Source organism: Portunus trituberculatus, chromosome 48 (genome assembly GCF_017591435.1).
Source record: "Portunus trituberculatus isolate SZX2019 chromosome 48, ASM1759143v1, whole genome shotgun sequence".
NCBI lineage: Eukaryota > Metazoa > Arthropoda > Malacostraca > Decapoda > Portunidae > Portunus > Portunus trituberculatus.
The window spans coordinates 25,342,419-25,367,418 of NC_059302.1; the positions used below are offsets into that span (position 1 = coordinate 25,342,419).

At 39.9% G+C, this 25,000-nt stretch overlaps 1 protein-coding gene across 7 annotated transcripts in view; it reads right to left on the minus strand.

Annotated features, from left to right (window-relative positions):
* The window catches only part of LOC123498872 (titin homolog), a 321,603-nt gene that overhangs the window by 89,513 nt on the left and 207,090 nt on the right, over positions 1–25,000 (minus strand). The gene's annotated exons all lie outside the window — the stretch shown is intronic.

Consider the following 25,000-nt stretch of genomic DNA (forward strand, 5'->3'; position numbering starts at 1 on the left):
AAGGAGGGGAAGGTAGTGACATTATATGGTGATGTATAGAGTGATCATAGGGTAGACGAAGGAGGTGGAGGTAATGAAGGGATATGTAGGAGAATGTGAAGGAGGTGAAGGAACACATTATTGTACAGACCAAACAGGGATGAGGTGAGGGAATATATTAAGTGCTGCATAGGAAAGGAAGAAGAAAATTGAACAGAAAAAAAAGATAAATGAAAGCAAAACAAAACAAAACTGAAGCAAATGAAGAAAAAAACACCATTAACTCTAATACCTGAAAAAAACAATAATACAAAGAAAACAATGTAAATGAACAACAAGATTGACCTATAATTATTTCTTTTCTCTCTCTTAATAAAACACCACGTGAGAGAATTCTATCACCAAGAGCACTCATTCCTACCCACACAAGTACACTCGGTATATCATGTGGCGTGTGTATCTGTGTCCATAAGTCATGTATAGTACGCTGGGCAAGGCTTACTCGTACGAAAAGGTGCTTAATCGCCACTCCGTGAAAAAAGTATGTAGTGGAAAAATCTTGGAAAAGCTGACCTTGTATAAAAAAAAGGTTTCTATTTTCCTCGCTCTATATATACGTGTGTGTGTGTTTAAGAGAGAGAGAGAGAGAGAGAGAGAGAGAGAGAGAGAGAGAGAGAGAGAGAGAGAGAGAGAGAGAGAAACTGCTGTGACTCGTAAGCTTAATAACATAAAACCTGATATGAAAAAATGCCAAGTCGCTCACTCCTATTTCTCTCTCTCTCGCTCTCTCTCTCTCTCTCTCTCTCTCTCTCTCTCTCTCTCGCGTCATCTATCCAACACGTTACACTGCAATTAATTTTTCACGAATTCTGTCATGTTTCTAAACTCAGTATAAGGTTAATAATTCTTCTTTATGCACTATATTCATCCATTTTCTTCCTTATTCCGTGTTCTGCCTCTCTCTGTAGTATACATATTTTAAGTTTTACACACACACACACACACACAAAGGGTAACAAGTTCATTCCTTCCATTGTTTATTTCTCTTCCTTTATCTTATCCTATCTTCTTCCTTTTATCTCATCATCTGTCTTTTTCTCATCCTCTCCCTTTTATAGTACCCAAAATAAAAATAATAATAACCTCATCCCTTCCTTTATTTACTCCTTTCCCTTCATCTTCTCCTATCTTCTCCTTTTTATCTATTATCCTCCCTTTATCTTATCTATCGTCTTCCCAGTCTCTGTCTTCCATCCGCGGTCGCCATTAAGTCAACCAAACTGTCCATCTATTGTCAGGGAGCCGAGTAACTTGAGCTGGGCTTTGTGTCTCAACTCAAAGGGGCGAGAGCGGGGCGGGAGCCAAGCACGGGCGAAGCAGTAGCCGGGTAGGGGTGGCAGGGAGTGTCCTTCTAAACTTAAAAAAAAAAAAAATAAAAATAAAAGTCCATTTGTAACAGAAGTCATCAGTGAAAGTATTAAAGAAACTCAAAAGTGTCTCATGTTTTTTTTTTTTTTGGAATCCATCTTTTGCTTCGTTTGTTTTTACGTGAAGGAGGAAAAATGTGGTGTGGAATGAATTGCAGTGTGTAGTGGGTGGTTGTGTGGAAGTGTGACGTACTTTGCAGCTTTCAGAATGTCAAAGAATGAGTTGTTTAGTGTATCACGTGTTTTATTAGTGTTTTTATGTATGACCTTAGTTTCTTCCAACTCATAAGTTTAAAGAAGTTGATGAAGTATCTCTCTCTCTCTCTCTCTCTCTCTCTCTCTCTCTCTGCCTTTCCACTTAAAGGGGTCAGCCAAGCCAGGACAAGGCGTCTACATATATACGTTCCCAAACACTCCCTCGCATCTTAGCCTCTGAACCTCCAGCCGGAGAGAATTAATCTTCCCTGCACCACAGTGATAGCAAGGACACACACACACACACACACACACACACACACACACACACACACACACACACACACACACACACTATCCATCTAAAGATCTCAAATTTAATGTAACGGCCAATTAAAAAAGGAAACAATCACATCATTAAGACAAGAAAAAAGGATCAAATAAAAGTCTCCAGTGTGTTGAGGAGGTCCCGAGGCAGGCCACGCGAGGGATCATCAGGGGCTCAGAGGACCAATCAGGTGCGCCGGGGCTTAATTGAGCAGGTGATCACGTGATGGGGTGGTCAGGACACTCAGCAAATTCTCTTGTGTGTGGAGTTAACTTTTATTTTTATACAATAGAAGATGATAAAGAGGTAAGGGGAGCTACGAGAAGCCAAGGATAGTGTGATGAAATGATGGTTATAAAATAAGTGGAATAGAGTGAAACATAAATGGAAATACTGAAAATAAAGAAGCTTTCCGTGATAATGTCGAAATAACAATAAGGAATATAAATGAATAGATAGATATAAGATCAGCATAGCATACAAAAAAGAATAAAACAAAATAAAACCCCAAGACAAGAATAAAGAAGACACAAAAACAAGGAACAAATAAATAAGTCCACAAGGAAAAATAGAAAAAAGAGAAACGAGAAATCCTGCACCCCAACACACAACATCCACCAATCATACACTGACCTCATCCACCCAACACACAACATCCACCAATCATACACTGACCTCATCCACCCAACACACAACATCCACCAATCATACACTGACCTCATCCACCCAACACACAACATCCACCAATCATACACTGACCTCATCCACCCAACACACTACAACATCAACCAATCATCACTGCCCATACACTGACCTCATCCACCACTGTCCATACACTGACCTCATCCACCCAACACACTACAACATCAACCAATCATCACTGTCCATACACTGACAACATCCATCACTGTCCATACACTGACCTCATCCGCCCTTGAAATCCTCCCTCCTGACGCGGCTCTACAGGCACCCTGACTGCTGAGGCCATTCCAATCATGCTCCACTCCATTTGAGATCGAAATCCCTCCCATCTCTTTTTTACCCTTCTCTACCATAAAACATTTTCCTATTCATTCTGGTTACTATTTGGTGATTTTACACAGCTTCAAAACCTTACGTAGGGATTAAAATAGTCAAAACTGTGGCCATTAATCCTCTGACCTCCATAAACTGAAGGTAGAAATGCGTCTCAGTAATGAAGCGGTTAAAATCCATCTACTTCAAGCTGGAACGCTATCCAAATTCTATCTCGATTATTAAAAACCTGATGATATTCTACTTTCTTATCATCAACCCTATTAGATTTATATTTAGTGAGAAAATGGAGTGAGGGTGGATTTAGAGAACAAAATGCTGAGAAGAGGTTAGAGGAGAATGATAAAGATGAAATAAGAAGAAGGGATGAAAGGTGTATATACATCTTAAGTTAGTGAAAAGAAGACGGCTAGGAAAAAAAAAATTAAAGATTAGAGAAAAAAAAGGAAAATTAAGACAAACTAGGAAATAGTTAGTGAGGAGGAAAAGCAGATAGGAAAAAACGAAATTAAAAGGGGCATAAAAAAATTAGGCTTAGGAGTGAGATTAGAAGATAAAGATAAAGATAGTCGAGAAAACAAAAAGAAAAACACTGAAAGACAAAAATATAAATAAATAAGTTAAATGAAGTGGAAGGAGAGGAAACAAAAGGAAAGTGGCAATCTTAGGAATGAGAGAGAGAGAGAGAGAGAGAGAGAGAGAGAGAGAGAGAGAGAGAGAGAGAGAGAGAGAGAGAGAGAGAGAGAGAGAGAGAGAGAGAGAAGTAGAGAGAGTAGACAAAGGAAAGGGGAAGGATAAAGATAGATGAGAATGAGATGCCGAGGAGGAGGAGGTTGTATGCAAATAGTTGATAAGACGAGGCATGGAGCAAGATGAGAGAGAGAGAGAGAGAGAGAGAGAGAGAGAGAGAGAGAGAGAGAGAGAGAGAGAGAGAGAGAGAGAGAGAGAGAGAGAGAGAGAGAGAGAGAGAGAGAGAGAGAGAGAGAGAGAGAGAGAGAGAGAGAGAGAGAGAGAGAGAGAGAGAGAGAGAGAGGTGGGGGATGGATGGTGGAGGAGAGGGGAGCTGAGGCAACGTGGAGGAGTTTTGCCAGAAATACGTGAAAAAGCGGAGTTGAAATGCCAATAATTTACGGCTTAAATTTGTTGGAAGGAAAAATATTGCGGCTTTGTGAAGGAAAAACACGCACGACTGTGATGAACGCGTCCGCCATGTTGGAGGATTTTGTTGTAGTTATACGCTATTTTCTGGTTCCGGATTCACGCAAAGGGTCAGAGAATGCTGCATCAAAAAAAAAAAAAAAAGCAAAATAAAACGTTGCGTGAAGATAAAAAAAAATAATAAATCAAAGGAAAAGAAACAATGTAAAGAAGGAGTAAATAAATAACGATCTGTGAAGGGAACAAAACGCGGAAAGATATTGCGTGAAAGGAAATGTATGTAGAAAACGTTTGCACGACGAATGTGAAGAAGAGAAAAACGTTGCATGAAGAGGAAAGAATGAACGTTGAATGAAGGAAAGAAAGGTAAAAAAGAAAATGTTGATTGTAGAAAAACGGAAAGAAGGAAATATCGAAGGAAAGCAAGAAGGTAAAAAAATAACGTTGCATGAAAGAAATGATGCACATACACACACACACACACACACACACACACACACACACACACACACGCACACAAGAATAGTTACCAGAATGAAACTTGAAAGGAAAATATACGACGAGAAAGAAAACAACTTACACAGAATCATTATAAACTTTACACGTGAAAGAAAGAAAAAAAGACAAACCAAAACAGACAAAAACAATTAAGGAAAGAAAAAAAAACACTCAAAGAAACCACAAAAAGTAAACTACACATACATTTCCTGCATACTTTCCTTACAAACTTTTCCTACATACTTTTCCTAACCTTATATAAAATTCAACAACTAAATGAAGAAAAAGAAAAAAAGAAAAAAAAGAAAATAAATGAAGACAAGATGGATGAATTATAGGTGAGATGAAATGAGGGTGCACAATTTTCTTTTCTTCTTCCTCCTCCTCCTCCTCTTCTTCTTCTTCTACCTCCTCCTCCTCCTCCTCCCCCAGTGCTGCCTCCTTCGTTAGTGCTTAATACCCTCATTTTTCAGGGTGTCTGCAGGCAAGCCAAGCACAGAGCGGCGTGAGACATAAACCAGGACAGGCACCGTGAAGCTACAACAACGCCAAGCCACTTCCACTAAATACAACCTTTGAGTGGCAAGATTTTTATGATTTATTGCTTCTTGTTTGTGTTGGTGGTGGTGGTGGTGGTGGTGGTGGTGGTGGTGGTGCATGTTATTTTCCCTTGGCCTTTTTGGTGTTCTTGTTTATGTTCTTGCTATTGATGTTTTTCTATTGTCGGTATTATCATCATCGTCATTATCACCACAAACACACACACACACACACACACACACACACACACACACACACACACACACACACACACACACACACACTGCGCAGTCAAGGAAGAGTGATGGCAAACTCTCGTACGTAAAATTGTGTATATATTTTCTCCCTTTAAAAATTGACAGATTGAATTATTTACTGCTATCTTCCGCCCTCTCTCTCTCTCTCTCTCTCTCTCTCTCTCTCTCTCTCTCTCTGCCGGCAAATTCACTGGAAATGTGCCTTCTTACACAGACAGTTAATTTATCCTGAGAAGAGAGGAGGAGGAGGAGGAGGAGGAGGAGGAGGAGGAGGAGGAGGAGGAGGAGGAGGAGGAGGAGGAGGAGGAGGAGGAAGAAGAAAAAAGGAGAAGGAGAAAGAAGAGGAGGGAAGGTGGAGGAGGAAAGAGAAGAAGAGAAAGAATAATGAACAAACAACTCATAAAAACAAGAAAATTAAATCATAGAAAAGAAAGAAAACAAGAAAACACTGAAGAAAAACAACAACAATAAATGCACCAGGGAAAATGCAGACAAGCAAAAAAAAAAAAAAAAATGAGAGAAATAACACAAACACTGAACAAAATAAAGAAAATAACGTAAAACAAAAACGTACGAGAGAGAGAGAGAGAGAGAGAGAGAGAGAGAGAGAGAGAGAGAGAGAGAGAGAGAGAGAGAGAGAGAGAGCATTTATCAGGGAAGGGAAGGGAGATGTCACGATGTCTGTCTTGCTGGGAAATACCACAGTGTTTAAATGTCACGGGAGGAGAGAGAGAGAGAGAGAGAGAGAGAGAGAGAGAGAGAGAGAGAGAGAGAGAGAGAGAGAGAGAGAGAGAGAGAGAGAGAGAGAGAGAGAGAGAGAGAGAGAGAGAGAGAGAGAGAGAGAGAGAGAGAGAGAGAGAGAGAGAGAGAGAGAGAGCAATCTGGCTAAGGAGGTTAGCAGGAATAAAGAGAAAAGAAGAGAAGTAAAGAAAGATTAAAAGAACAGTTTTAAAAAGATAGGAAAGAAATATGACTATAGAAATAAGTTGAATTCGCTCTCTCTCTCTCTCTCTCTCTCTCTCTCTCTCTCTCTCTCTCTCTCTCTCTCTCTCTCCCAGATCCCTTTAGGAGGAGGTGACGCAAGATTTCTTTGTTATTCTCCTTTGTTCAGTGTCCCGATCCTATTTTGAGCCTGGCCTCCTTTCTTTGTTCCTCTAAGCCCACATTCGCCGCTTCCACCTCCACCTCCACTTCACCTCCTCCACCTTCACCTAAATAACCATCTCCGCCTCCACTTTCCTCCACCTTCCTTACGTCCATTATAATTTCATACTCTTTTGATTTTACATATACATTAATTCCCAGCTCCATTTCGTCTATTCCGCCTTTCCCTGTCTGTCTATTTCCTCCAATATTCCATCTCTTTCATTTCCATTCATTTAAGCCAACGTCCACTTCCACCTCCATCTAAAAATCATAACAGTTAACTCAATGTACCGTAAAACTTTCAAACTCTAAATTCCAAACAAAAGCCAACAGGAGTCGAATAAAGTCTAAATGTTAACACGTGAACGCTAAAGATTAAAATGACAAAAACGTTCACTTTGATACAAATTCCAAACAGATTCTCTCACAAGCGGATCTGATAAAAGGGATGGAAATTGTGAACTAAATGATTCCCAAACTAAGCCAAACCTGATTTAAGGCGACAACGCAACACTGAATGGAATCACAGATATAGACTTAATTCTTTCAATGAGGCAATAAAATAAAAATAATAATGAGAGTGCAACTGTTTATCAGAAACGCAATCTAATATGAATAACAAATGCAAAGAAAGATTCAGTGGAAAGTCCTTTAAAATCACATAATCTACTTAGATGAAGAAAAAAGTGTGCTACAAATAAACTTTTGAAAGATACTTCAGTGAAACTCCATATAAATCACTTTTAATTGTAATTGAATGACAAAAGTTGGTGTAATAAAATCATGAGGATCCTCAAAGTAATAAGAAAAAATGAGGGTTTATGAATAGCAATAAGGCAAGAAATACGAGTTAATACCTTGAACAGGCCGGCGTGATGAATGGCCCAGCCCGGCGCTCCTGACGTGAGGGACGAGCGAAACATGAGCGAGCACCATTGCCGAGGTGTGAAATATGCATAACTTAATCCGACAATAGAACTTTATACTGATAATAAAAGATGATTACAATAATGGAGAGAAATACAGCAGCAGCAGGACCACCACCACCACCACCGCCACCACCACTAATACTATTTTTACTTAACTTACTGACTGTTATAATTGTTGCCTATCAGTAGTAGTTCTGATGCACCGGAGCTCTTAATACAACAATGTGCTGAAATATGGTTGGCAGAAAATAAAGGATAAATTTATGGTGCTGGGTATCTGCAAGGGATGAGCAGAATTTCACACAACAGGGATTACAATAGACATTTACATATCTATCTCCCTCCTACGCTTGCTCCTCCTACTCCTCCTCCTCCTACACTTACTCCTCCTACTACTCCTGCTCCTCCTCCTGCTGCTACCACTCTAACTCCCCTTCCTGCTCTTTCTCATCGTTCTCCTCCTCTTTGTGCAAATCTTATCTATTTTAATTTCTGGACATAGTTTTCACATTTTTTCTCTTTCTGCTCTGTGATAAATGGATGTCAAGGCTATTTTTCTTTGTTACATTGTATAGTTTTTCTTTCTTTTTTGTATGTCACAATTCGTTAAATATTCTTTTTTTAAATGATGCAACTTTTGTTCGGCCTTTAGTAGATTTGTTCACTGAAAGATTATAAATTTGATGTGGTTATCATGTTATCTGAATGTAGATCTGGCTGCCGGACTGTTTGTGTGGATGGAAGGTAGATCTCTCTCTCTCTCTCTCTCTCTCTCTCTCTCTCTCTCATAAACATACACACACACACACACACACACACACACACACACACACACACACACACACACACACACCTGTCCCCTACCCCACATACACAAAAAAACAAACAAACAAACAAACAAACAAAGCCAACCAACCAGCACGCCAAACCAACTAAACAGACAAACAAATAAATCAAGACAAAATAAAAATACAAAATAACTTCGAACGTAAAAAAACAAAAAAACAATAACATAAAAACACCATAACAATTTTCCCCTTCACAACCACCCAATAAATCCTCACAATGTCAGTACCCACTCCCTTTCCTCCCCTTCCCCCATTTCCTCCCCTTCGCTTCCTACCTTTCCTCCCTTTCTTGCCTTTCTCCCTTTTTTCTAACCTTTATCCCTTTATTCGGGCGTATATCAAAAGCGCGGATTCGAGAAAGTGACCGCGTTCGAAACTCCTCCTTAAAGTACTATCAAATGCGCGGCAAGGTTAATCCGTTCACTCGCTGTGTCATTGAGAATCATTCGGTGTGTCATAATGCTTCACACAGTGTTCACCGAGACCACCGCGAGGCGCGAGTGTCTGTCTCGATGGTTTCCTGTTCACAGTGCTGAAGCCCACGGTGTTCAGCCTGAGCCTGACTGTCAATCCTGTGTTGTCATAATTTTCAGCTATGGAGTTGACGATTTCCCAAACAAACAAAGGCAAGAAGTGTTTGATGCACGATGGATATAACTACAGAGTGGACAGTACATTGGTGGACGGATACATTTCTTGGAGATGTACCAACAAGAAATGTAAAGGTAGACTTAGAACAGACAACACAGTGACTGCCATTGTTCCTGTTGAATTGGAGCATAACCATGAAAAAGAAGAAAAAAAACTTGAAAGACAACAACTACGTGCACAGGTGAAACGGAAGGCGACTGACGACATGACGGCAAGGCCATCTAAGCTCATTAGAACGGAGTTGCATACATTTCCTGAAAATGAGCTAGAATCTGGTGATCTAAGATCTATAGCACAATCATTATACCGAGAAAGGCCTAAAACTCGTGAGGAAGTACATCGTGCTCAAAATTCTATGAATAGTACTACGACCAAAGGTGAAGATTTCATCCTTGAAAATAATCCATATTCTGGTATGGTTATCATTTCATGTATTACTAATCTTGCATTTCTAACGAACACTGCTGAAGAGATCTTCGTTGATGGGACCTTCAAGAGCTGTCCGAAGTTCTTCTACCAACTATACACCATACATGGATTGTGTAATGGGCATTATATTCCATTAGTGTATGCCCTTTTGCCAGGTCAGTCTGAAGAGATATACAGAAATCTGTGGAGATGTTTAAATGACATTTGTACCTCAAAGAATATGCAACTGGAACCCTCAGTGATACATGTTGATTTTGAATTTGCCATGCTCACTGTTCTGAGAGAGATATTTCCAACTGCAGTGATCAAATGTTGTCGATTTCATTTAGGCCAGGCATGGTGGAGAAAAATTCAAAACCTGGGCCTAAGTAAGGTTTACAAGGACACCAACAGTGATATAGGCCAGTGGCTGAAATTATCATTTGATCTACATTTCATTGACCCAACAGATGTAGAAGATTGCTTCGTCGAGGAAGTAATGACAGAGGCACCTCAAGATGAAAGATGTACTCGCTTTGCAGACTATCTGGTTGATAATTATGTAACAGCAGAGTCAAGATATCCTCCAGTGCTTTGGGCTGAAGTCCCCTCAAATACAAAGCGTACGAACAATGGTGCCGAATCTTTTCATGCTCATTTCAATGAGCAATTTTATGCATCCCACCCATCTATATTTGTATTCATGGATGTACTAGGAAAGCTCCAGACTGCTACTTATGGTAAGATCAAGAGTGTCGGTAAACCAGCAAGTACGCGGAAAGTTGATCGAGACAGGACAGAGTATGCCGTGACACAGTACAACAAATTTATCTCTTGGGAAATAAATCGACGCAATTATATGAAGGTCTTGGGAAACAGATTCACAGCAAGAACAAACATGTAACTGAGTTTTTATGGAAGTTTTTATGGAGTTTTTATGATGAAGAATATTGGATTATAAGAAGTGTTTTTTATAAAGGATTACAAGGGCAATAAAAAAAACATTTTTCCTGCTTAAAAATCCTACTTCCAACTCTCCGTGGTAAGCAGGGGGCAACAGATGATATCATCTGGCTAACGGAAGAGGTGACCGATCGTTATTGAACGTTTGAACAATCGGACTTGGAGATGAGTGATAAAACGCGCTTTTGACTTAGTATTCTGCCGCGCTTTTGATGGCAATATATCAGCAACGTTTGCCGCGCTTTTGATATGCCAATCCGCGCTTCCGTTAAACGCCGCTTTATTCTCCCTCCACCTGCACCCCGTGACCTCTTTACCTGTAACCTTTCACACCTTCGCCACCTCAGTCACTTCCTGCACCCCTCACTCCCCATTCGTTCTTGTTCTAGTGACACACAACATCTGTCCCTACCTGCACTTCTACCACCTGTACCTGTAAGTCTCCCCACCTGTCATATCATTAATCATTCCCCATACCTTTAGTTTTCCACCTGTTCTTGTTCCAATGACAATTAACACCTGTTCTACCTGTCCTTCATCTCCCACGGTAGTCCTTTACCTATATATTCCCACATCTGTACCTTCAAACACCTGTCACCTAAATAATGTACAACACCCAACACCTCACACTTGTTCTTGTCCTAATATCATTTAACACCTCTCCAACCCACCCATACCTCCAACGAGCACTGAATTCCACACGTGTACACTCCCTCTTTCACACAACTGCCCCTAATAACTCTGTACCCTTCACTTCTCACCTGGTCTCGCTCCCATGACACGTAACACCTGTCTGTTCTATGCGTGCTTCTGTTCCCTAAGTAATACCTGTCTCCGAGGCCCCAGCACATGCCTTCTGAAAGCCTCTTACACTAGAGAGCACAAGACAAATCCCTATCTATGCATATATACGTGCCATGTTTCTTCCCTCTTTCGGTCGTGTTGAAAACTGGTTCGTGGTGGAGGCGAGATCTGGCGACAGGGAAAAGTTGTCAGGAATTTGAGAGAGGGTGGGTTGGGGCAAAAATGGGGCAAAAAAGAGAGAGAGAGAGAGAGAGAGAGAGAGAGAGAGAGAGAGAGAGAGAGAGAGAGAGAGAGAGAGAGAGAGAGAGAGAGAGAGAGTATACGACAGAAGAGGGTTACGAATGAAAAAGCAAAATAAGAGGAAATGAGTGGACAGGAGAGGAGAGAAAATGAGAGTTGAGGAGGTAAAATGGTGAACAGAGGAGGCAAGACACGAAAAGAGAGGAGAAAAGAGAGAAAAAAAGGGAAAAAGAAAAGAAAGACGAGAAACGTAAATAAAAAGACAGATCGAAAAAGAAAGGAGAAAAAGAAGTAGGTACATAGAAAACCGAGAAAGGACACGAAAAAAGAGGAGAATGGAGAGAAAAAAAAGAGAGAAGAAAAGAAAGATGAGAAATGTAGATAAAAGACAGATTGAAACAGAAAGGAAAATAAAACAGGTATATAGGAAACAAGAAATGTGAAAAAAAAAATATATATCAGATAGACAAAGAAAACAAAGACGGAAAAAAGGGAGAAAGAAAAAAAAGACCACCACCATCACCACCACCCCCTACCACAATCATCAATCAAAATAAAACACACAAACACTCACAGAAACACCAAGAAAAAAAAAAAAAATAGAAAGCAACAATGAAAACTAATTAATCAAAGCAAGGACACATTTACTCAGGGACTCATAAAGAACCGAGATGAAACATGACCTCCTAGTGTGTGTGTGTGTGTGTGTGTGTGTGTGTGTGTGTGTGTGTGTGTGTGTGTGTGTGTCTCTGAACCAAAGACTCACATCTCGCACATGCTAATCTCACTCCCTCCATTACCAACCTCCTTGTCATCACCAATTATAGGATTAATATCTGCACACCCAGAGAGAGAGAGAGAGAGAGAGAGAGAGAGAGAGAGAGAGAGAGAAACCAATAGATAACGAAGAAGGAAGAAGAGAGGAATACAAAGAAAAGGAAAGTAAAGGAAAATAGAACACAAAAAGAGGAAAGGGAGAGAGAGAAAGAGAAAAAAAAACTATAATAAAAGAGAACAAGGAAGAGAAGAGGAGAAGAAAGAAAAGGAAAAGAAAATAGAGCATAAAAATGTAGAAAAGAAGAGAAAACGGGTAATAACAAGCAAGTGACAAAAAAAAAGAGAGAGAGAGAGAGAGAGAGAGAGAGAGAGAGAGAGAGAGAGAGAGAGAGAGAGAGAGAGATTTACAACACGTGACCTCCAAAACAATTCGCACGGGTCATGCTTTTCTTCCGGGTCACAAACTCCCAAACAAAACGACATAAATTCCTTGCCACTTTTGGACTTTATGGCGCGTGTGTTACTCTAAGAAGCCTTTACCCCATCTCTCTCTCTCTCTCTCTCTCTCTCTCTCTCTCTCTCTCTCTCTCTCTCTCTCTCTTTCTATATATCTATCTATCTATTCATATATCTCTATGTATTAATCTGTTTCTCTCCTCCTCCCCTCTCTCTCTCTCTCTCTCTCTCTCTCTCTCTCTCTCTCTCTCTCTCTCTCTCTCTCTCTCTCTCTCTCTGATCAGTGCTTTCAAATAACGAAAGAGAAAGAGAAAAAAACAGATAGAGACAGAGATAGATATAGATAGATAGATAGATAGATAGATAGATAGATAGAGAGAGAGAGAGAGAGAGAGAGAGAGAGAGAGAGAGAGAGAGAGAGAGAGAGAGAGAGAGAGAGAGAGAGAGAGAGAGAGAGAGAGACCACGAACGTTCTATGCATGACAATATGTTAGATTGTGTATGACGGAAAAAGCTTCTCAGTCATCATTTTGACAACTACCATACAAATGGATGGAGAGAGAGAGCCGGGAAGGAAGTTAAAAGAAGCTGACGGTCAACAGATGCAATGGAGAGCGAGGGTATAATAATAGAAGCAAGAAAAAAAAAGAGGAGGGAACGGGAAAAAGGGAGAGGGAAAGAGGATTGATTTGAGAGGAGGAGGAAGAGGAGGAGGAGGAGGAGGAGGATAAAGGTGGATACAAAGGAGATGAAAGTCAAACAGCCCAAGGTGAAATTCAATTATGTTATGAAAAAGAAGAAGGAAAAAAAAAGCATTCCACGTGCAATTCTTTCCCATTGTACCTCTCTCTCTCTCTCTCTCTCTCTCTCTCTCTCTCTCTCTCTCTCTCTCTCTCTCTCTCTCTATTGTTGTTTCTTTTATTATACTATTCTGTCTTCCTGTAGTGTGTGTGTGTGTGTGTGTGTGTGTGTGTGTGTGTGTGTGTGTGTGTGTGTGTGTGTGTCTGATTTAATGTTGCGCATCAAACTTTCTCATTTTTCTCTTCAATTAAAAAAGAAGAAGAAAGAAAAGAAGAAGAAGAAGAAGAAGAAGAAGAAAACAGGAACAAAAAGAGCAAGAACAAGAACAAGAAAAACAAAGAATAGAAAGAAAAAAAAATTTGAGCACACACACACACACACACACACACACACACACACACACACACACACACACACACACACACACACACACACACACACACCACCACCACCACCACCACCACCACTAACAACAACACCAACAACAACCACTGCAAACAACAATGGTATTGGTCATTTAGTAATCCATGTCCTGTCATTATGGATTTCCTTTACCAATTACCTTCACTACCATTACCACCTTCTGCCCTTCCTCCAGCTCCCATTGCTCCTTCTTCAGCGCTAATCGGTGCAAGCAACGTAGCGGAATTGCATAAACCTTTGCAATTCTCTCCCTTCATACTCATCCTGCCTAAAGGTTCTCTGTTCGCCCTCGCCTTGCTTTCTTTGCCTCTCCTTCTGTCTTGTCTCAGCTCGTGTTAGTTGTCTTCCTTCTTCAGCTCATCTTTGCTAATCAGCTTACTCTCTGTTTCTCTGTCTGTCTGTGTGTCTCTATCTGTTTCTATTTCTGTCTGTCTTTGTATCTCTCTCTCTCTCTCTCTCTCTCTCTCTCTCTCTCTCTCTCTCTCTCTCTCTCTCTCTCTTTGGGTCTCCTTTATATTTATTTCATTTCATTTCTCCATTTCCTTCTCTACTTTTTTTCTTACCCTTTTAACTTATATTCTTTAGCATTTTTTTGTTTTTTCTTTGTATAAACCTCTCTTTCTCTCTCTCTCTCTCTCTCTCTCTCTCTCTCTCTCTCTCTCTCTCTCTCTCTCTCTTCTCCCATTCTCGGGGAACAAAGTGTCCTTATCCTCGGTAATGGCTGCCACAGGGAACCCAAAGGACTATTTCTTCACACATTCACTCTTTATGTCTAATTTTCACTTTTCTTCTCGTTTTCTTTCTATTCACCCTTTTCTTCACATTTGTTCTCCAGCTTTTCTTTTTTTTTGCTTTTAGTTAATCTTTTTTTTTACTATTTCTTTCATATATTTGTTTTCACATTTCCATATATTATTCTTTTTTCTGTCTGTCTGTCTGTCTGTTTCACTCACTCTCTCTTTTTCAATCTCTCTCTAGTTTATTTTATTTTTTTCTTTATTGGTATTTCTATTTACCTTTGCTCAGTTGTCTTATTTTCAACGGGACCATTTTCTTTGTTTTTTTTATTTAATTTTTCCTTTTTTTAATAATGCCTTCATTTCATTTACACTAAAAACCGTTCGCTGCAAAGATTACATATTTATTTCCTGAAGAGAAGCGACAGGTGAGAAATAAAAAAAAAGAAAAAGAAAGAAAAATGAATATAGAGCTTTTCCCTCTATTAATTATGAATCTCATTAATTTTCGATATTGACTTTTTAAAGATCCAATGCCATAAAAAAGAATACAAAACACACAAAACAAGGAGAGAGAGAGAGAGAGAGAGAGAGAGAGAGAGAGAGAGAGAGAGAGAGAGAGAGAGAGAGAGAGAGAGAGAGAGAGAGAGAGAGAGAGAGAGAGAGAGAAACAGCGAGGCAGAGAGAGAGAGAAACAGCGAAACAGAAAAATAGAGAAAACACAGAGAAACAGAGAGAAAGGACGTATAACCAAAAACTACAACAGTAAAAAAAACACACACACACAAAAAAAATAAATAAATAAATAAAACATATACACACTTCTGTTTCACTTTCGCAGCTAAAAAGACAAAAGGTTTCCTGCTTCAAGTGGGACTGTGTGTCTTTCCTGTCAAAGTGTCGGGCAGGATTGAGAAACACAGCAGATCATTGTTTTGAAAGCTTCCAAGTAAAAAGAGGAGAGAACCGTGAAGATACTGATGGGATGGAGAGAGAGAGAGAGAGAGAGAGAGAGAGAGAGAGAGAGAGAGAGAGAGAGAGCCCGCGTGTTTGTGTTACCAGTAGAAAACATGGATAGAAACAACACAACACGCCTTTAACTAACACAAGGCCCTCACCATGACAACAGCACAAGAGCAGCGGCAACGAAGCGACGTCTGGTTCATAAAAGAGAAGAGCGAAAGAGAGTCAGGGAAGCTCAGAAAATGATACCAAGGACCCCCAACATGTCACCCTTCGCCTCGCCTCCATCTAACATTCAGGAGGGCGAGGAGACAGGAAGACGAGGCGGGAAAAGAAGAGAACAGACACGGCTGCTTCCACTCCTTCCATAACCTTATCACTTCACAACCAAAGGACACACAGCAACGTACCCTGTTCAGAATACCATTGAGAGCTTGTTTAGTGAATATATACGTGAGAATGTTTTTTATTTTTATTTATACCATAGACTAAAGGGTGCTTTTTAGGGTACCTCCTATCTCAAAGCCCACCCACTAGGAAACCGTTGCCCCGAGTGAGGAAGCCCAACCTACACTCGGACCGTGGACAGGATTCGAACCCGTGCGCTTGGAGATCCCTCGGACCCTAAAGCACGCATGGTTCCACTGTACCACGGCGTCCTTTCACTTGAGTGTTTGAATAATTTTCAGTTCAGGAAAGAGGAAAGGGTATCTAATATGACGTGGCTGATTCAGAACGCCCAAACTTTCGAGAACTGACTTAGCTAGCATGTTACCGATACACAGGTAGACGAGGTAATGCTGGAAATAAAGGTTACATTTATATCCAACATGCTTTGAGGAGTAGCGACACTATAAAACAACTATAAACTGAGAGGTGACTTAGCAAGCAACCACTGTCCACATAGAAACTAAGGATAAAAAGGACAATAATAAAAGATTCAACCTGCTTCGAAAAGTAATGGTACTGACAACAATAGACTTAGTAAAGGAAACAATGAAAGAAAAAATAACTGCAGTAAAATATCGAAACAAAAAGTGTCTGAAATATAAAGCGAATTACTACCGGTTTTAAAGGTCACGAGGTCATCTTTTCACCCTCATTACTTGTCTGTTCAGAGGATCTAAGGAGCAGAGAGAGAAAGAGAGGTCTGGGGTTAAGTCATTGTGGTGGAGGAGTGCAGGAGGGCATGAAGGACTGGCCAGGAGAGGCTCGTCACTCAATAGTTTGCACGAAGAATCATCGGGATGTGAGTGTACGATAAAAGAAGTCAAGAGAGAGAGAGAGAGAGAGAGAGAGAGAGAGAGAGAGAGAGAGAGAGAGAGAGAGAGAGAGAGAGAGAGAGAGAGAGAGAGAGAGAGAGAGAGAGAGAGAGAGAGAGAGAGAGAGAGAGAGAGAGAGAGAGAGAGAGAGAGAGAGAGAGAGAGAGAGAGTTGTGACACGAATAATTATAAGTTTTATGAACAACTTGGTTAAAAAAGTTTGGGTCGACTTAAAATTTTCATAGCATTACAATCAACTCTCTCTCTCTCTCTCTCTCTCTCTCTCTCTCTCTCTCTCTCTCTCTCTCTCTCTCTCTCTCTCTCTCTCTCTCTCTCTCTCTCTCTCTCTCATGCCTGCAATTAATCAAGAGTTAAATCCCACCACGCCTTTTGACTGAATGAGTAAGATCGCCTCTTGCAAAGACGCTAAGAGGTTTTCCTCCAAAGAAGAGGAACAAGAGACAGAGGCGGGAGGGGAATGAAGGAGGTGAATAAAAGCTGGAGGAGAGAGAGAAAAGGAGATGATGAAAGCGTAGGAGGAGGATAGGCTTAGAAAATGTACGAGTGGGAGAAGTTGGAGGAAGAGAGAGAGAGAGAGAAAAGGAGAAAAGTGGCTGTGAATAGGAGAGAGAGAGAGAGAGAGAGAGAGAGAGAGAGAGAGAGAGAGAGAGAGAGAGAGAGAGAGAGAGAGAGAGAGAGAGAGAGAGAGAGAGAGAGAGAGAGAGAGAGAGAGAGAGAGAGAGAGAGAGAAAGTGAAGAAGGCAGACACGAAGAAAAGTAAAGACTAAAAAGGAGAGAATCTCGAAAGAAGATGCGAAGAGAAAGACACGATAAAGGAAAAGGGAAAGAAAAAGAAGTGAGAACAAACTGGTAAGGAATGTTAAGAGGACACGGGGAGACGATTGGAGGAAAATAAAAGAAAGAGTAAAAGTGCAAAAGAGACAGAGAGAAAGAGAATGACCACACTAATAGATGGACGAATGATGGGAGGGAGAAAAACAAAAGGAAAAGGGAACCAAAAGCGAGAGAAGGAGGAAACGAAGGTGGAAAAACAAAGGAGACAAACCAAAAAGGGAGAAGGAAAGGTAGAGAAAGGAGAAGAGGAGGAGGTGGAAAAGGAAAGAAGGAAAAAATAAATGATTGAGAGAAGAACGAAGAAAGGAAGAGAAGCAGATGGCAAGAAACTTTTTTTCTTTAAACCTTCCTTTGCTTTCTTAACTTTCCTTCTTCTCTTCTTCTTTCAAAACTTTGCCTTCTTCTTCTGTCACTTCTCTTCCACTTCTCGTCTCTTCTTGTCATCCACGTTCTTCTGCTCCTCATCATCTTCATTTTCTTCTCCTCTTCCTCCTCCTCCTTCTCCTCCTCTTCCTCCACCTCCTTCCTCCTTCTCCTCCTTTTCTGTCTTCAATTGCCACTCCTACCTCATTCCATGTCCTTCTTTTTTCCCTCCCTTTTTCTCCTCTTCCTTCTCCTTCTCTTCCTACTTCTCCTCCTCTTCTTCCTCTTGCTATCTGTCATTTCTCTCTATTATGATCACGAACGACAAGAGAGAGAGAGAGAGAGAGAGAGAGAGAGAGAGAGAGAGAGAGAGAGAGAGAGAGAGAGAGAGAGAGAGAGAGAAGGGAACGCTGACATTTTCTCCTTGTTTACCAATCCTATTTGTCTATTCTGGTGAGCTCTGAGCTGCCGATTCTCTCTCTCTCTCTCTCTCTCTCTCTCTCTCTCTCTCTCTCACATCTTTACTTCCTCAATTAATTATGTCACAATTTTGTCTTATCTTCTTTAAAACTCTCTCTCTCTCTCTCTCTCTCTCTCTCTCTCTCTCTCTCTCTCTCTCTCTCGTCGTAAGCTGCTTTCCTTCACGCCAGCAGACACCCACGTTTCTCTACTGAATCTCTGATATCACGCGTCTCTTCTAACTCTGTCTGCTTGTTCCCGCCTGCCTGCTTGTTCCCGCCTGCCTGCCTCCTTTTTGTCACCTCGGCCTTGTTATTCTGTGTTTGTTGGTCAATGTCTATCTGTCTGTCTGTATCATTGTCTGTCTCTTTATGTCTGTTTTGATTGCTTTGTTGTTGTTCATTTAGTCTTATGGGTTTTTTTTCTTTGGATTTGTGTGTGTGTGTGTGTGTGTGTGTGTGTGTGTGTGTGTGTGTGTGTGTGTGTGTGTGTGTGTGTGTGTGTGTGTGTGTGTGTGTGTGTGTGTGTGTGTGTGTGTGTGTGTGTGTGTGTGTGTGTGTGTGTGTGTGTGTGTGTGTGTGTGTGTGTGTGTGTGTGTGTGTGTGTGTGTGTGTGTGTGTGTGTGTGTGTGTGTGTGTGTGTGGAAGACGTTATTATTCATACATTCTCACCTGCATTCACAAACATAAACATTATCCTGCATTTTTCACTCTACCTGTGGAATTAGAAGTATGTGAATGTGCAGGATTTATTTTTCTATCTTATTCTTTCAAGTAATAAATTGGTTAGTGTTTATTGTCTCGTATTTCCTGGCGAGTCAATATCTGTAGGTAGTTTTTCTGCCAATATGTGGAAGCTTGTCATGAATTCCAAAGTTATTTATTTGATCAAGTGTGTGTATGTGTGTATTTTGCATTGATTTCATATACATACAGACATACACACCGCCAGTTATTCTTTGGTTCCACGAGTCTCTGTTTATCTCTGTCTATTGCAAAGTCTATTTCATTTATATTTATCAGATCTTTTATTTTTACTTATCTCTATATAGCAGTGTCCATTACATTCATATTTACCAGCTGTTTTATTTCTACCCATTCAGTCTTCTGGTCTCAATGTTCTCTACGATTCTGTTCATTTACTGTTATATCTGATTTGTTTACTGGCTTAGAACAATGGATATCTCTTTTATACTCTTATTATTTTTGCCCTTTTCTTCTTACATCCACCTCTTCCCTCCATTTCTTCGTATTCTGTTTTCTAATCTCAATATTTTTTTACGATTTGATTTATCTCCTTCTACATTTTACATATGATTCTGTTTATTGGCTTAAAACAATAGACACCTCTTTCCTAACTCCTCTTCTTTCTTCTTTTCCTCCTCCATCCACATCGTTCCTCTAGTCTTAATATTCTCTGTTATCCTAGTTATCTATTATTATATATAATTCTGTTTACTAGCTTAGAATAATGTGTACTTATTTCTTGATTCCTCCTCTTTTTTCTCCTTTTCTTCCTATATTTATCTCCTCCCTCCATTTTATTTTTCGTATTCTGTCTGCCACTCTCAATATTCTTTACTATTAATTATATCTACTGTTATATTTGCTTCCTTTTACTTATTTCTCTTCCTGCCACATCCACCTCCTTTCCCCGTTTCTGTATATTCTATCATTCTTTCTCTGTACACTTCTCTCTTTCTACAATTAACATACACCTCCTCTCAGTACTTTTTTTTTTATCCTTTTTCTTCTCTTTCTCTACGTGCCTGTCTCTATGTACTCTCTACTTGTTATGTTTTCAGTGTATGTTTATATATGTTCAAGTAAAACAACAAAGAACTCTTACTTTTATTGATTCTGTTCATTGTTATTTATTACATTGCTCCATCTTCTGTTTTTGCACATGTTATGTCTTTTGTTCTTTGTTTATATGGCTGTTTCCGGTTCTACATTTCCTATAAAAATGCAACAATCTTTTCTTTGTCTCTCTGTGTGTCTGTGTGTCTGTATGTCTTTGTGTCTGTGTGTCTGTGTGTCTCTCTGCCTGTCTGTCTCTCTGTCTGTCTCTGTCTCTCTCTCTCTCTCTCTCTCTCTCTCTCTCTCTCTCTCTCTCTCTTCTTATTAGTGGAGAGTACCCTTGAACTTTACTATTCTGCGTATCTCTCTTTACATAAGCGTACTTTTATCACCGACTTTCTCCCAAGAGGCAACACGTCAGCTGCTGTTCATTTTCCCTTCGCTGTTCTTTTTATTTGCCTTTCCATTCCGCGAAAATTGCTTCTTTCCTTCCTTGTAACCTACTTTTTCCTTCCTACACCTTGTCATTCTGTTTTTTTTTTTTTTTCTTCTTTCCTATCCTTGCGTTCCTCGTTTCCTTTATCCCCAACTTCGCCCTCCCCCACCCGCTAGCTCTTCATTTCCACCTTCCCCTCACTTTCCCTATCATTCCCAACTTCCCCTCACTAGCCCTCCATTTTCCCCTCTTCCCCTCACTCTCTTATATCTCCTAACTGCAACTCACCATCTCTTCATTCTTCCCTTCCCTCATCCTCCCATCATTCCTAACTTCCCTTCACTAGTCCTTCATTACTCCTTTCCCCTCATCCTTCTATCATTCCTAACTTCCTCTCACTATCTCTTCCTTCCCACCTTCCCCTCATCCCGCCATCATTCCTAACTTCCCCTCACTAGCCCTTCATTACCCCCTTTCCCCTCATCCTCCCTTCATTCCTAACTTCCTCGCTAGCTAGCCCTTCACCCCACCTCACGTTCCCCTCACGCTCATTTCTATACCTAAGGGGATTCAACTTTCCCTTTGAACTGCAGCTTTACAATTTACCTCTGCCACAAATACCACACAAATGACTCCTTATCTAAATACTGCTGGATAACTCGTGCAGGGAAATGAACGCTGACTCTCTCTCTCTCTCTCTCTCTCTCTCTCTCTTGCTGATGAAATTGAAGCAAGAGAATGCCCATGGAAGATAAAAACAGGAGAAAGGACATTTGAAGAAAGAAAGGACGATAAAAGGTCGATGGAGGAGGAGGAGGAGAAGGAGGAGGAGGAGGAGGAGGAGGAGGAGGAGGAGGAGGAGGAGGAGTAGAGCGTGGGAAAGAGGAGACGAGCAGTATTGATGTCTGCTTTCTGGTGTAAGACGTTCATGCCTTCTCTCTCTCTCTCTCTCTCTCTCTCTCTCTCTCTCTCTCTCTCTCTCTCTCTCTCTCTCTCTCTCTGTGTGTGTGTCAGGATGGGTTGGGAAATGGCTGTACCCAAACGGTTAGTGTAGATGTGCTTCCGTATCTCAAACCAAATTACTGTGTGTGTGTGTGTGTGTGTGTGTGTGTGTGTGTGTGTGTGTGTGTGTGTGTGTGTGTGTGTGTATTGGCTTTGGTGTACGTCGCCCTTCATTTTCTCCTCCTCCTTCTCCTCCTCCTCCTCCTCCTCCTTCTCCTTCTCCTCTTCTTTTTCACTGTCATCGTCTCCTCTTTCTTCGCTCCTTCCTTTCCTTTCCTCTCTACTTTCCTAGATGTTATTTGCTCCAGTAATCATGTGGTGGTGTTTTTGTGAGGTGGTGGTGGTGGTGGTAGGGGTGATGGTGGTGGTGGTGGTGGTGGTGGTGGTAGTGGTGGTGGTGCTTGTAGTAGTAGTAGTAGTAGTAGTAGTTATAGCAGTAGTAGTAGTTCTAAAATCCCACATAACCACAATCATTGCTGCTACTACTACTACTACTACTACTACTACTACTACTACTACTACTACTACTACTTCTACAAAACGTTCGTAATCCTCATCACCACATTAGAAAAAAAAACATAACAGGAAAAAATAAATAGAGAAAAAGAAGGGAAGAATAAATGGCGACGAAAAAGAGAAAAATAGAGAAAAGAAAGAAAGAAAGGGAAAGATATGACGAGAAAGAAAGAGAAAGAGAGGAGAGATAAAGAGAACCATTAAGATCAAGAAACAAAATAATGAGAGAAAACAAAACCAAATGGATGAAAGAGATAAAGGAGAAATTAAACTTCCAACACACACACACACACACACACACACACACACACACACACACACACACATGGAAGAAAAAAGAGGAAGAATGAACAAAAAAGGAGACAAAATGAGAGAAACAGAAAAGATTTAGAAAGAAAATGGGAACAAATGTGAGGCAAACGAAAGAAAATGGAAATTGGAACTCCATGTACGAGAGAGAGAGAGAGAGAGAGAGAGAGAGAGAGAGAGAGAGAGAGAGAGAGAGAGAGAGAGAGAGAGCATCTTCCAGTAATGAATCTTCGTTATATATATTCCTCTGCCAGACAAAGACGTATTTTCATTCCTTCTTTCCTTTTATTCTTTCCTTCCTTCTTTCTTTTCTTTCTTTTGTTATTTTCTACGTCATCGTCTTTACATTTTCTCATTTTCACCTTATTACTCTTACCTTCTGAAAAAATTATTATTATCATTATCATCATTATTATTACTATCATTATTATTATCATTATTTCTATTATTATTATTATTATTATTATTATTATTATTATTATTATTATTATTATGACAAAGACTGAAAAACATCCTCTATTACATGAATTTTTCTACAAGACCAGGAACACAAAGGAATTCATTTGTTAATTTGTATCATTGTTTATTCCCTTTCCTCACTGCTTTTGTTGTCCTCCTCTCCCTTATTCATCAATTTATTATTTTTTCTACTCAGTAAATGTTCTCTTTGTTAAACTAATGCTACTACTACTGCTACTGCGTCTTCTTTTTTTCTTCTATTACTACTGCTACTTCTTCTTCTTCTACTACTACTACTACTACTACTACTACTACTACTACTACTATTACTATAACTATAACTATAACAAGAATAATAGTAACAGTAATAATACCAGTAGTAGTAATAATAATAGTAGTAGTAGTAGTAGTAGTAGTAGTAGTAGTAGTAGTTGCTGGTAATGTTGTAGTAGTAGCAGTAGTAGTAGTTGCAGCAGAAGTAGAAATAGAAGTAGAAAAAAAGGTAGAAGAATAGTAATAGTGGCAGTAATTTAACAAAGAGATCTTTTCATGAATCACAAAAATAAATTGACAAATGAGGGCGAGAAGAGGAAAGAAAAAAAAGCAGTAGTAAAAGTAGTAGTAGTAGTAGTAGTAGTAGTAGTAGTAGTAGTAGTAGTAGTAGTAGTAGTAGTAGTAATAGTAGTATAATTTGTCGTTGCTGCAGTTGTTTTTATTACTTCTAGCATGAACAAATACTGACAAAATATGCTTAAAAATACAAGCATAAAAAATGATGGTGTAAAATGCGTGACAATTCTCTCTCTCTCTCTCTCTCTCTCTCTCTCTCTCTCTCTCTCTCTCTCTCTCTCTCTCTGCTCTCAAAATATGTACATTTTTTCCTACTTGACGTAAAGTGTTGACGGACAAAAATAGAGAATTTTTAGCATCGCATGGAATCCCAAACGTTTAACCTTTTTGTAAACATTTTTCCAGAGAACTAAAAAAAAGAAAGAAAGAAAAAAGAAAATAAGGAAGGTGTAAAAAAGTACATAGATAAAAAAATAGAAACCCCCCTCAATTGTTTTCTTTTGCTTTCATTTCATTGAATTGATTGCTCGCGTAGATATTTTTTATTTGTTTTGCTTATTTATTGTTGTTTGGGGAGTTTGTTTTCAATTGTTCCTACTTTGTTAATTTTTTCTTCTTTTTCATTCTTGTTTGTTTGCTTCATACCCTGTTGCTTTTGTTTGTTGTTGTTGTTGTTGTTGTTGTTGTTGTTGTGGTGGTGGTGGTGGTAGTAACACTAGTAGTAGTAGTAGTAGTAGTAGTAGTAGTAGTAGTAGTAGTAAGTATTAGTAGTAGTAATAGTAGTGGTAGTAGTAGTTTTGATCGCCTTTAGTAGTAGTAGTAGTAGTAGTAGTAGTAGTAGTAGTAGTGTCAGTGGTAGTGATAGTGGTAGTAGTAGTAGTAGTAGTAGGAAAAGTAGTATTAGTAAAAGTAGTAGTAGTAGTAACAGAAGTAGAAGTAATACTAGTAGCTGATAGTAATGTTGTTGTCGTCGTTGTTGTTATTGCTATTTTAACTGTCATTACATATTACAATGATTAACCACGAAAACAATAATGCTACAAGAACAACAACAACAACAACAACAACAACAACAACAACAACAACAACAACAACAACAACACTACCTCACCCATCACCAAAGCAAACCTCCCTTCACATTTTTCTTCCCAAAGGCTCATTCCATATTTTTTTTCCAGTGACATCATCTACTCTCCCTGCCTTCCTCTATAGTCTCTCCCCTTCTTCCCCTCTCCCTCTCTCCCCCCATTTCTCTTCCCTATGGGGGGCGAGTGCTGTGCTGTCCCATAACACCATTTTCCCCTCAAATTCATGGGGTTTGTTATTCTTAGCGACGGGAGAGAGAGAGAGAGAGAGAGAGAGAGAGAGAGAGAGAGAGAGAGATGGGATTGACAAAACTAGAGAAAG